At 38.8% G+C, this 12,070-nt stretch overlaps 1 long non-coding RNA gene across 2 annotated transcripts in view; it reads left to right on the forward strand.

Moving 5' to 3' along the window:
• Positions 1–11,814, forward strand: part of LOC107322644 (uncharacterized) — a 22,603-nt gene extending 10,789 nt beyond the window's left edge. Inside the window, exons 1-3 of one of the 2 annotated variants that reach the window (XR_004309399.2) lie at positions 7,674–7,868; positions 9,522–9,662; positions 11,719–11,814. This is a non-coding gene — a long non-coding RNA (uncharacterized LOC107322644). Of the gene's footprint in view, positions 1–7,673; positions 7,869–9,521; positions 9,663–11,718 lie in introns of those variants that run through there. The other variant, XR_001559008.3, reaches the window with a different exon arrangement.
• The last annotated feature ends 256 nt before the right edge of the window (positions 11,815–12,070 follow it).

Raw genomic sequence — 12,070 nt, forward strand, 5'->3', positions numbered from 1 at the left:
ATGATAAGATTCTCTAAAGGTGTACATGAGTAGATATGTTTTCCAGGAGGAAGGATGGAGGAAAAGAGCACCATGTTTGAAAAGTGAGCATGATGAATTTCTGGACTGAATTACATGCGTCTACTTCCTATCACAGCAGAGGAAGGAATACACTGTGAAGGAAATTTCTTCCAGACTCATATCCCTAATATGCTATGAAATATACGTGCATAAACTCCCTGCTTGGGCTTATTTCAACATCCAAAAAAGCTTGTGAGCAGTGTTTGATTATTCAAGAGCAGGGGAATGCAAACCTTCTGACACCTCCAAGAAGCTTCCAACAAGCACTTGGACTTGGAATTGGTGCCTAGGGAGCTTTTCCATACAGAGATAAGTTTAATTGCAGACATCAGCATTTTGTTTTGGAGGCTGCTTTGTCCAAAATTTTGCAGTGTGTGCATATGTCATCTCAAGCATAACAGCTAGCAAAAAAGGATCAGCTGGTGCTCTGTACTTCAAGGCCAAGTGCTGTGAATATCTACAATAAATGTTACACACTTGAATAATGCCTTTGGCTCAGTCTGTGCTGTCTCTGGGATAGTGAACCAGAGAGCACGATATGAACCCTGACCTGCTTATTGTGTGCATGCATTGCTGCCAAGGGGATACCCTAAGCCCAGCTATCTCAAGGTCCTGTACTTTCTCTATCATCCACGAAATGGGGCTTTTCTATGGGGTCTAGCCAGCTAGCACATTTATTCTGGGGTACTCTGGGATAAATAGTATAAAGGCATATCTCTTCTCATTAAGGGAAAAAGAAACCCTTTGGAAAGAATTGCATACTTCACCCCGCTGAATTTGTTCTTACTTACTGTGAAATAAGTTGACCACATTGTTGTCTAATCCTATTTTAGACCATGTGGACAAGCCCCCAGAGTTTTATGGCTAGAGTTTGTCATTAGTTATCACATACAAGGGATTCTGAATGTAGTATTTTGTATAGGTATTTAATTTTATGGCATCAGTGTAGGTGTTGAGTTGGGTTTTTGGGTGTTTGTTTGTATATGTTTGACACCTATTTTTAGAACTAGTAAGAAATATATAATAGAGTATAAACAATTCAATGAGCTTACAGTTAGTCTGATGCTATGAGTCAGATGGAAGATAGTTGATAATAAAGGGCGTGACTGGGATAAATAGATAATTGTAACGTAAAATAGCACAAACATCAGCCAAAGTTGGAAAAAGGCAGTGTTTCCAAACTGGAAAATATTTTTCAGCTGGGGATTTGTGGGCTAAGAAAGGGTTAGGGGATTTCTCTGTGCAGCTTGCAAACACTCCTATCAATTCATCCTTAAATTGAGGTTGTCGTTTGAGTTCTGCCATTTAGCCATGTATGGTATTCACTTAACTGTGGTTATGGAGAGGGCTAGAAGCCTTATGATGCTAGAAGAAGACTCAAATCTCATAATTAAAGCTACATACTTAAGAAACCTCCCTTGAAAAATAAAAAAAAAATAAAAAATTAGAGCAGAAGACTTCAACTGTTACATAGGTATCTGCTGTCTATCAAGATAATTTGTGGTTATCACGAACCAAACATTCTAAGCAGATGGTGAAATTTAATTGATTTTGCAAGGATAAGTGAATACTCCTACACCATAGGAGTGGCTTTAAGGGAGCTTGTAGAAACTGTAATAGAAGTCCTGTTTCAAAGAGATGCTGTGATGGTGGCTTCCCTAGCCCACTTTTCCCTCAATTCTGAAAGTTGGTACAAGACTGATAGAGGTCCTTCCCATCCTCAGCAGCTCCACAACACCATCATGCCAAGAAAGGCAGGTCTAAATGCCTATTTTCTCATGCAGCAAGTGGGCATCAGTTGACCTCTGTGGGACCTGTAATGACTGGTCATAACTATCGCATTCATTTCATTGATTCTGGTAGGTTGGCCCAATGGTGGTGGAACCAGTCTTGTACCCTCAACCAGCACAGAATGAAACTGGTGCAGCTCCCCTCCGTCTCTGCCCTGTATCCATTTGTTCTTTGTACTCTTTATACTCTTTACTCCTTGTACTTTTATACTCTTTATATACTTTAAATACTCATATACATAAGGAAGCAGAATTTTATGGAGACCTGTAATCTAGATAAAAAAAAAAAACAACAAAAAACCAAAAAACCAAAAAAAAACCAACAAAAACCAAGAATAGAAACACGTTGATGAAACTTGTAATATATGGCTAGGAACTGACAGCAAATGTGTAATTAATTGGAGTAAGCTGTTCTGTAGTATTAGGACCACCCAAAAGATGGCACTAAACAACCTTTGGTCATTCCACCTGATACATGGATATACATCTGCACATGCACACACAGATTTCTAAGAATACTCACTAAGAATATTTTGCTAACTTAATTTTGTAATTTTGGGTGCAAAAGTAGAAATCCTCCCAGGCAATTCTGCATTAGACCAACAGGTAAATTGAGGAGGATAAATTTAAATAAGCAGATAAACTTTGCACTGTAAATATTACTTTTCTATACCCACATGAAAGCATTCATATTTTTGCAAACATGACAATGAGACATTTGGTGAACAGCATAATTGCACTGAAATTTACTCAGGAGTGAGGCTTTGCAGTTAAAATATTTGATTATTTCAGTGCTACTGATGCCACCGCTATATACTGACTTTGGTAAATATGTGTTTTTTGGGACAGAAGTGCTCATATTTATGTGAGTGCAATGTGAAGTCATTTCACTAGTGCATACAGAGCCACATAGAATAGCAAGTGTTAGCAAGGGCAAACTCTGGCCTATTATCACTAACTTTTTCAACATATAAGGCCAATGATTTTGATTTTTAAGTCAGTGTAGTAGGTCTGTGGTGAGAAGAACAAGACATGTTTCTACTAGCAACCTAGTTTATGATGGAATAGTTGAAGGAGGAAAAAATCCCTTTCATATTTATCAACCTATGAAAACTCTTATTGTTATCTCATTTACAATAAGCCCTAAAGCTAAGAGTGTTCAGAAGAAGTGCTGGAGGAGGAAACCTGACATCCTGGAGTTGGCTTTTTCTATGATTGCAGTTTCATGATCGTAATCAAATACCACATTGTTAATAGTAAACAACAGAACTTCAAGAACACCACCTTTGCTTAGGGCAGAAATAATTTGGGCACCAAAAGGATTAGAGTAAGTCGTTGCCTTCCACGTATTTTTGATTCCTGTGTGTTATGAGGCTTCTCTTTTAAATGTGGTTGCCTGTTAACCCACAACTAAAGAAGACGGATAAAAAGAAACATCCCAGGAACTGGGACAGATGTGGGAATTGAAGGAAGTCTGCCTGGGTACAAAAACCTTCTTTCACCTCATTTTCCAAAGCTTGTCCTTCTGCGAGTCTTTAGTATCTTGTTCACTACTGCATTTCTTACTGCCACAGCCAGAATGGATGCCTTGGAAACACTGAGTTCTCTATACACTCATGAAATTTAGGGCATTTAAATTGACTATATCAGCTCAGAAGTGGAAGTCAAGGTTTTATGTTTGGGGATATATTATTTTTATTCTTCTTTTGACAGCTCGAGAAAGGCATTTGACTCACATAATCATTTGATTATAATAAAAAAAACCAACAAGTGTGGATGTTGAGGTTTTCATAAGGAAATGAGCTGGAATTTATTCAACAGAACTTAGTAGCACCTGTGGAAAAGCTGTGCACAGACGTGGAAACACTAACTGGCTTGGTTGTGTTTATTCACCATGGGTAAAAACGTAAAAAAAAAAAAAAAAAGGAAAAAAAAGAAGAGAGAGATAGGACAAGTACGCAGAATGAATAGGTGAGGAGCTGGATTCTCTTTGCTTTGGTAGCAAAGTGAGGTTTACTCACTGAAAGAATGAGATTTTGCACAACACACTGTTAAAAGCCACCATGGAGATTTCAGGTAGTGTGTGGTTGCGTTTTACCATAGCTTGTTGACATTAAGGGCTTACCAGTATAAAATGTGCAGTAGGAGTACTGTGATAGCATTGGGCTGCAATAGTCAGTGCTAAAATCTATGCATGTATATTAGTAATTAACTTTAAATGGTTTGTAGTAACAGTATTTAAATACAATATACCTAGACTAAATGAAACAGATACATTTGTGTGCCTCAAAATCCTTTATAATTTGATTTTCAACAACGTCGTCTTACTGAAAATTCTGCAAGTAACAGGAAACACATGAGATCACTCCTCAGGAATATATTTTAAAGGAGGCAGGGAGCAAAGCATTTTTCTGACAGCCATTACAATTTGTATAACATGTAAATTCTGAGGAGTTTTGAACTCACTGCAGATATTTTCTGCACCAGAGGATGTATAGTTTCTTACATAAGCTTAGAGATAACTTCGTAGTGAAGTAAGAACTGGAGGAGGTAAGGGGGTGGGATGACAGGGAGGCAGAGAGCCTGAACTGGAACATTATGAATTCTCACAACAGTAGCTCACTGAAAAAAGTGCTTCAGAACAAACCTTCCTTCATCCAGTCAAGTTTTGGAAAGAATTACTGCGTTTGAAACTGAGATTTTATTTGAAAACTCTTTGGAAACAGGATACTGCTTCCAAGCTCTTTCAGTTCTTTTGAGACCTGGAATGAGATTCATCTCAGTCAACTTTGGACATTTCATAGAATCATAGTATCATAGAATGGCCTGGTTTGAAAAGCACCGCAATGATCATCTAGTTTCAACCGCCCTTTCATGACCAGGGTCACCAGCCATCAGACGATGCTGCCCACAGCCACATCCAGCCTACATTTGCATTGCAGGTGTCTGCATATGAACCCTACATGCCTTTGTCACTGGAAAGAAGTACACATTTTTAATGTACGAATCATCTCATTTATCATGGACATGTACTGTTGGGTAAAGTGAATAGCAGTTGTGAAGTGCCTGCTTTCTCTCTGTTGAAAAGCACTTATAAAGACTGTTTCAGATGCAGATTGCAAAGTCCATGAGAGGAACTCTGTCTCTAATGTCAAATGTATTTTTACTTTTGATTTTTGAAAGACTGAGAAAGTTGCTACAGTTGTGTATATTTAAACTCAAAAACTTAAGAAGTGGAACAGTCTGATACACCCTTGGCAGAGAAGTGCCACTGGAATAATTTATGACAGCAGTGTTTGTCTTCATAGAGCAACTTACATAAAAGTCAACCATTGAACCATGAAACAGTCTGTGGAGGAGTTGGAAGCTAGGGATGGATTCACCTGATCAAAGTTGAAAGCCTCCTCCACATCCAATAACCTAGAGACAACTTTCTACTCCCTTTATAGTCAACAGAGAGAAACATGAGTGCAGTTAGTCTCATCCTTATGTCAGTGGTAAAAGCTACAAGTTCTGCACCTTCCAAGCATCTGCTTTTCTCCATTAGCTTGTAAAGGTGCCAGGGTTGTCTATTTAAAGACACTTTAAGAGTTGCTTTAGGCAGAACTAGTGCTCCCATCTGCAACAGGAAACTGCTTTTGTGGATGCAGTTGCAAGAGGAGACTTGAATAAAACTATCTGGGAGGGTCAATCTGACACTGAAAGCAGCTGTAAAGAATCCTGATAGGGGAAGAACAGTTGTTTTGTATTGCTGTTTGGGAGTCTAGCAATCCATGGTACATTTCTAGCTGTGCAAGTAGAACTCGCTGCATGGCTTAAAATGGGATAGCTATGAATTTTATGTCTTCCAGTTGCTTCCTCTGGGAAACAATGTTAATGATATCTTCTTGTGCCTCTTTGTCACTCATCATTTGACCTGTGTAAGCATAGGAGAATTCTGAAATCTCACAGCTCGACTTCACAGTTATGGGAAACTTGGGGATATTTGGTTAAGTTTTGAATGGCATCCCTTTCTTTCAGCTAGCTTAGTTCTGGATCAAACCAGCGTAACTTCTTTGGGAGAAAATCCAAGCAATGAACTTCACAGTGAAACCTCGGGGATATGAATGTTATTTTGTTTTTCAGTATGAAGAACTTATATAAGAAAGTAAACTGTAGCATCATACATACATGTTTTACCTTTTCTGTTTTCTTTTCTTTCTGCTGCTGTATATTGTTGCCGTGCATTCGTTCTCAAATTTGGGGACTGGAGACAAAAGCAATCAGCAGACATCACTGTTCATGTAAGCCTTCCTCTTGGTGGACTTGCTCAGCACAGCAAACTCATGTAACTCCACCTGTAGCCATCCATCTTCCTGGGAGTCATAACACCTGTGTATGCTAAGAACCTGTAAGGAAGTCTCTTGTTGACTACTGCTATGAAACTAACCAACAGGAAGAAATTTTTCAATACCCAGAACTGCTGCTGCAACAACAGAATACGGTTATTGTATAAAGGAAGCTAAGATTCCTAACAGAGCTATTTAATGCCTCCCTTTCATGGAGGCAGTGAAAATCTTTTTGAAGACAAAATTCTTAGTAAAGTATGTGGAGAGAAAGTGTCCTAATCAGTCAAAAGAGCATTGACACAGAATAGAAGGTGCCACAGTTCTATTGTTGGTCTTGGAAGGAAAACTGTAGCAATACTGACATCACTAGTTTGGGTTGGACCCCAGTCTCTGAAGTTACTTTATTTTCCCATCTATTTTTTTGTAATTTCAGCTTTGTGTACTGTATGAACTTTTGAGTGACTATGCTGCCTACACTGCGCTTCTGCAATTTGTCTGCAAAATATCTTGAAGGCTGAAACTACTGTGGTGGAACTTATTAATGTCAACGAGTGCAAAGCCTAATTATTACTGAAACTCAAGCCTTATCTTCTCACTCCAAGTTAAAAATCTTGAAGTGGCTTATATCATGCTGATGGCACTATGTTAAACATACAAAAATAATAACAACCTAAAACTTGCAGATTTAGTGTATAAGAGAACTGCTTATTTGTAATTGCTAATTTCACCATTATCATGATTCTCGATTCATTTCATATTTTGATATTCCTGAATATTTATATTCATTCACTGTACATGGGCTTGAAAGACTCTCTGCTGGTCTGTTACAAAATTTTCTCATAGCAAGAGATGATGCTATCATCCAACTCTTAGCTGAAAAGTGCACTAATTATTTTCTGAGTGGGCAGAAGGTCACAGCCAATGGACAATGGAAAGACAAGTGAGCTACATACAACTGTGCACTGGAATTAAGCTGAGGGAGGAAAAATAATATTTTTAAATATAGTGCATAAGATAATTTCAAAGCTTTTTAAAAGTCTTTGCCATGCTCTCAAATGGGAAAATTAGGTATTATTCAGTGTCAAGACCAGAAAGGCCAGCTCACAGTAGCAGAGATACAGTAGTAGTAAATAATAGAAATACTTTATTTTCAAAGTCACAAAGTAAACTTTGATCATCATACGGAAATTACAGCAGACCTAAAAAATCTTGCCACTGACCTCTAAGGTAGAATAAAACTGAGAGAGAAGGGGAGTTAACTCACCAACTTTTTAATTACTGTTATGCCAAGACTTTGAGAGAGTTTAAATCCCAAACATGTACTCTAGGAAAGGAAAACATTTCCCTTCACTGTACAGCCCTTAGGAGGTGGCGGGCTTTTTTTGCCTTCTCCTACCCCTCCTTGATTTTTTTCTTCCTTATATGTACGTGTAAAAACACAAAGTCATATGTAAGAAGTTCACTTAATTCCTCACTCTCTGCTCACATTTGTTACAGATTTTGTTTGGCTTTCAGTTTGCCAGAAGGGAAAGGAAAAGTGTGTTTCAGCCAGGGAATGCTGCTGTCCACTGAAAAATGTGTTTGGATGGAGGAGCTCTTTTTCATGGCCAGATTGTGGCTTTTGGCAGCAGAGGTGGCAGGAAGCAGTTGCCATAACAACTATACCATTAAAAAAAAACAACAACTTTAGGTAAAGAAATATCTTTGAAATCATGCTATTATTAATGAACCTGGTAGAATCAATCAGTTCAATATTATGGGTGACAGGATATTGAATGTGGTCTCCTGAGTGCACACTAACCATATGCTTTTGGGGCTATATTCAGGCATTGGCTTGTAAGGTACATAGAGGAGAAAAATATGTCAACAGGCAGAGCACTGAACATAATATGCCTTGTGTGGGATTTCAAGGCTTGGCTAGAATCACAGTATGGTGTTAAATAGCGTACTGAAATGTATATATATATGTACATGCTTTGCAAAAAATGTTAAGGATGGGATTTACAAATTCATTGAAGTGATTTAAAGACGTGACTTATGCTTGAAGTCAAGGCTAAGGACTCTGCCTTAAGCGTAGACATAATTTAATATTTATTGGGATTCGTGTAGCAGGTACTGCTTAGATAAAAAGCACAGACACAGCCAGTTAATGCCGAATATTACTGCAGTAGACTCAGGGATTTTCTACAGAGGAGGTTTATACTGGGTCAAACCCAGCGGAAGGTTTTTCATCCGCAACATTACACCACACATTATTGTCACTGGCACATTGCTTTGGCACTTCTTCTTCTTTTTCTTTTTTTTTTTTTTTTTGCTCTTGGAATCAGAAAATATTTAACACTGCTAAAATAACTTCAGTCTGTTGCCATATGAGTACCAACATAATTTTTGTGGTCCTCTTAACTACTTTCCTGCAGAGCTTTGTGATGCATCACTGATGACTAGGCTACTTATTTACTCATGGCACCTTTCTGAAATAGTCAGGTGAACTGGAATCATCCCCCTGCATTGGTTCCAGGAAGGATTTATCCTTTCATTCTCCTGTGTGTTAGGGATCAGCACCCATGAGACTGTCCATCAGTGAGCCTTTTCTAGTTGTGGTTATATTGTATCTACTGAGGTCTGGCAGAGAGGATGAATGCTCCTACATGCCCTTTCTGTTCAGCCAACACCTTTGTCTTGAGGCACAAAGACCCTTGAGGCATTAGTTAATTAAGATTCAGTCTAAAACCCTTGTCTGTGAGGTATGTTACCTCTATTACATCCTACTGGCACGTGTATCAAAGGAATTTTCTTGCCTGTCTACTAACAGCTTGCTTTTAAGTAAAGTGCTATATTAGAAAGTGCTTCAAGAATGAGTGATTCACTCTCAGCCATTTGTGAATTGTAATGCATATTACTGTTACAATTGCTACAATCCAAGGGTAGGAACTTCCTCACAAGCTAATTAAATTATTTAACTAGGATTTTATTAAAATCTTTAAGGAAATGCTTAAGCTTATAAATCCATGCTGGCTGCAATATTCATTTTCTTTAATAACAATATCCAGAGTGTCATAAATATTGGATTTATGAATGCATCTACTATTTCTAACTGAAATCTATATGTATTATAGAATTTTTTTTTTCTTCTTTTTTTTCCTTACCTTTATCTGGTACATTTAATTTTGTATAACATTATCCAATTCTGAACTATTTTCTTATATGTAAGTTCAAGGTAGAGGAGATTCTGTTTGTAGATACCATTCCTTCTTGGATCTTTTTTCATTCTTTTATTCTCTTTAGCTTTGTAGTTGGAAATAAGAAATAACCGTCTCTTTTACATATTCTTACATATTTCTAGAAATCTGGCTAGCTCTGAAGACAAACCAGGTGATGATTTACATAAACATTATGAGCACAGCCAAAGGAAATGGCTCTTGTGGTAGAACATGCAGGCTCTGGAGCCTCAGACTGGAGTCCCTCTGGGAAGGCCTTCTGCAGGGTAAGCTGGGTAGAATCCTTTTGGAGGAAAAGTTGTTCCATAATAACCTCACAGTTTGCCTTGGGTTCTGGCTGTCTCTGCCTTGCCTTAAGAAATTATTTTAGAGGAAAATATAGCAAAAAATACATAGTGGACTCATCCTAAAATAATAATTACTTTGATGGATAAAGAAGTAAAACATCCTTTGGTTCTTTCTCCTCTTCTCCAAAGTTGAAGTTCTTAGTATAATAATTCAGTTCACTACCTCTTTTTAACCTGATTAGGGGCTAGTGTTTCACTGATGATTTCCTGTGTACATTAAGAGGCTGAGCTTTACACAGAGAAGTCCTGCCATTTCCCTTCTCCCTTTGAAGAGCTTGTATGGCCAAGACTCTGACTGTGTATTTTGGCATTTGAATGCCAGACTAGTTGGTAATTTCTCCTTAAATCTTTTCATAGCTCAGATTCCTATCAAAAAAGCCTATCTCTTCACAGCCGGTGGTTCACCATACAGAGGTTGTCTCCACTATCGGCATCCTCTCCGTGGCTTGGCTTGCCCCCGCAGAGCCTGCCATTTCACATGCTTTTAGCTGGGAGTTCTCTGCAGCATATATTTAAATGAAATATTGCTTGAAAGCCCTCTGGATGGCTGTTAGATCTTTGCATGCCACATAAATATTAGTGTGAAAACATTCCTCCCAGCCCACACAGAATGCATGTAACACTGTTTTTTCTGGACAAACCATTGGTAAGTACAGTGAAGCCTTCAGAAAGGACCACTTCCACTGGGCAGGGTCCTGTTTTAAATCGACCACTTTAAAGTGCTCAGAAAGTTTCCAGTATAATTTTCGTTACCCTGTAGTTACAGACCACCTTTACTAGGTAGAGCAGCTTGTTTGCCAACCCGTTGGGCAGCTGCCATGTCAGCAATTGCCTCGGTGGATGTTAGCCAGAACTCAACTGTTTCAAGATGTGAGTTACCTGATGCTGCTCTAGACGGTGCTGGGGCGATGTTCACTTCTCGGATACCTTCCCAGTCTATAAGCAGATGCTTCTCTGTGGTGCCTTCACTGCTCTGTGACTGCGTGGGGCACGTTTCCAGCAGGCCTCTGCTGGATTGCCTGAGGAGGGCAATTTTCACATTCTTTGCACAAACTTTCATGGGTCTAACCCATGCGCGTGCCCTTCAGTCATTATCCACACAGCTAGAGCGAGATTTACATCTGCAAATCTCATCAGGGCATAATGGCCCTCGATTATTAAATAAGCAAAATTATCAGTCACCATAAATACACCTGGCTCCATCAGCAGAGGATCCGGGCAGAGCACCTGCTGCCAGGGCACTCGCTTCATGCTGTGCTACATTTCTGTGGAAAACGGAAGTTTCAGCCCTGAGTGTTCTATAAGCAAGCATGAGTGCCTGAGCGATTTTAATCGCAGCTCTGCAAGTGAGCAGCTCTGGGCAAGCAAGCTTCAAAGAAGCAAGAAACTCAGTGCCTCCAGAGCAAGAAGTGTAAAATCCATCTTGACTGCTCTCTGAAAATAACAGAAGGGTGAAAGGGGGAGGGAAAAGGTGGCTAGCAGAGCTGCAGCTACAAAGAGAGTATATTTATGATGCACACCTGCGTGAAGCACTTGGCTATGCTGGAGATAGGCATGTCAGTGCACATATGCAGGATCTTGTGAGTTCAGTTTCACCTGCTGGGACATGGGCCCTCTGGCACCCACCTGCTGCATTTAAGCCTTACTTGAATGTGTTGCTGCTAACAAGGGTCTGGGTAGCAGAACTTGGGCTGCAATCAAAGGTTATGTTTTTAGTTCTGTAGGTGCAGGTCCTCTAGGTAATGTCTTACTGGCAAAGAGGATCAGAAAGGACAAATACCATAAAGAAACATCAATGAACCAAACCACAACACTTGAAGTAGTGAGGCTGTTGCATCAATAGACGCAGTGACCATTATAATGAATACATTATTTGGTTATATTGCTAAAACAGACCTTTGTCAAGCATCTGCTTAAGGAAATGTATGTGAATTTCCCTTTAAGTGTTTTTTTTTTGGTTTTTTTTTTTTCCCAGAATAATCAAGGAAAAGAAAAGAGATTAGTGCCCTGTTCCTGGAAGCATGGAAAATAATCATTTTCTTTGGATTTTATTAAAATATATTTTCCCACATTTTCTCTTCAGTCCTTTTGTTGAGTCAGCGTAGAATGCTGAGTGGTGTAAGTATGACTGATATATTACTACCAAATTAGCAGAGTATAGCATAAGAAGAGCAAGGTAACAGTTCAAGCAATGTGGAAAAACTCAAACACTGCCTTGTTCTTGTTTAATTATTCCACATATTTTGATGTATCCAAAACTCCCTTTTTAAAAAAAAAAAAAAAAAGTTTCAGTTTGGCTGGAAGTCTAAAATTGACCAAATGGATCC

This window comes from Coturnix japonica, chromosome 1 (assembly GCF_054131305.1).
Source record: "Coturnix japonica strain WE chromosome 1, WE-NBRP24, whole genome shotgun sequence".
In the NCBI taxonomy this organism is placed as follows: domain Eukaryota; kingdom Metazoa; phylum Chordata; class Aves; order Galliformes; family Phasianidae; genus Coturnix; species Coturnix japonica.